Source organism: Nestor notabilis, unplaced genomic scaffold (genome assembly GCF_000696875.1).
Source record: "Nestor notabilis isolate BGI_N333 unplaced genomic scaffold, ASM69687v1 scaffold25087, whole genome shotgun sequence".
Classification (NCBI taxonomy): Eukaryota; Metazoa; Chordata; class Aves; order Psittaciformes; family Psittacidae; genus Nestor; species Nestor notabilis.
Genome location: NW_009935569.1, coordinates 2,013 through 3,806, shown reverse-complemented (window position 1 = coordinate 3,806; position 1,794 = coordinate 2,013). Strand labels below are relative to the sequence as shown.

General features: G+C 58.5%; 1 protein-coding gene across 1 annotated transcript in view; it reads left to right on the top strand.

Annotated features, from left to right (window-relative positions):
- Window positions 1-1,794, top strand: part of GIF (gastric intrinsic factor (vitamin B synthesis)) — a gene marked incomplete at both ends in the record, with an annotated part of 4,823 nt that overhangs the window by 1,029 nt on the left and 2,000 nt on the right. The window lies entirely within an intron of this gene.

Here is a 1,794-nt window from a genome sequence, read left to right as displayed (position 1 = left end):
TTTCTCTTTGGAATAAAGGCTCTCTCTGGGTTTGTGGCTCCTCTTTTGGGGTTTATCTCATCACCAAAGCTTCAACTCCCCATCCAAATTCTTTGTCAGGCTTCAGGGGTCTTCTGTGCCCATCTGGTCCCACTGGTGAGGGTGAGATGAAGGTCCCTGCTCTGCTCCCGAGGGAATCTCCCACCCTAAATCGGTGCTATTCCACCTTAAATGCTTCCATCGAGTGCTGCTGGAGCAGCGGGACAGCCAGAGGCACTGGGGGTGATGGCAGCAGCTCCGCTTCCTACACTGGGACTGCTCCTTGGGGTGACACAGGGACACCGCTGCCACATGGTCCCTACTCCCCTGGGGCTGCAGAGGTGGTTGTGTGATGGGAGTGAGGCTGAAGAACCTCCCGAGCATCACCTGCGTTGCAGCCCCTCAACAAATCATTCATTTTAGGGCTGGAAATGGAGATTCTTGACCTATTTTTAACCAGAAAAGAAGGGGTTTGCCTCTAAGGAGCTTGTTAGTGAGCTCCATCCTTAGCACCCTGCAGTGGTGGGGATGCTTGAGGAGCAAGGGTGGTGATGAGCATCCGGCGCAGCATGCTGGTGGAAGCACGTTATGCCGGTAGCATCCCAAAACCTTGGGATGGAGGTGAGGAAGGAGATGCTGGTGCTGCTTTCCAGAGGGATGGGAGCACCGTGGAGAAGTATTGGCACCCTAAGGGGGGATTTCCCCCATTCTCTGGGGCCAAACCCCATCTCCAGCCCCAGAGCAGGGTCAGGGAGGGTCTGTTTGAAGCAGCCCTTTGCTCTGGGGCTGGTTTAGATGGTTCCTCCCTTGTTTCCCCCCTGCCCTGCCCCCGCTCACAGAGCTCAGCCCAAGCTCATGGATTATTCACTCGCTGTTGGTTATTTCTGGTCCTGCCTCTGAAATAATCATGAGCTGGTTCAGTAGGAAAAGCCCCAGAGCACGAGCTGGTGGGTCCCGCGTGTGCTCAGCGCGGTGGCACCTCCTGCTCGTCCTCCTGGAGCCACGCACCGAGCATCTGTGGAGTCGGGGCCATTAGACCAGGGATGATCTCTGCTTGAGAGAGCCCGGAGGAGGCCCCGGAGCTGCTGCGAGGGCTGGAGCAGCTCTGCTCTGGAGCCAGGCTGAGAGAGCTGGGCTGGGGCAGCTGGAGAAGAGAAGGCTCCTCAAGGGGACACCTTAGAGCAGCTCCAGGGCCTAAAGGGGCTCCAGGAGACCTGGAGAGGGGCTTTGGACAAGGGATGGAGGGACAGGACAAGGGGAATGGCTTGAACCTGCCAGAGGGGAGACTGAGATGAGCTCTGAGGCAGAAGCTCTTCCCTGGGAGGGTGCTGAGGCGCTGGCACAGGGTGCCCAGAGAAGCGGTGGCTGCCCCATCCCTGGCAGTGTTCAAGGCCAGGTTGGACACAGGGGCTTGGAGCAACCTGCTCTAGTGGAAGGTGTCCCTGCCCGGGGCAGGGGTTGGAACTGGAGGAGCTTTAAGGTCCCTTCATCCCAACCCATTCCATGGTTCAACTGGTCCTTTGCAGCACCGATGACCTCCAATGGAAAATCCCTGTCCCTGTGGCCGGGACACCGATAAGCCAGCAGTGCCTGGTGGTGACGGGTGGCTGTGGGAAGGTGACCAGGAAAAGGCACCAGGACCTGTTATAAGCAGCAGAGGACTCTCGGGCACACGAGAGCCTGCAGGGTTCTGCTGCTCAGACACGAGAGGATGAGGATGCTCTGTGTGGCTTTGGCCGTTGGGGTCCTGCTGGCACTGTTGGGGGACCCCAGGTT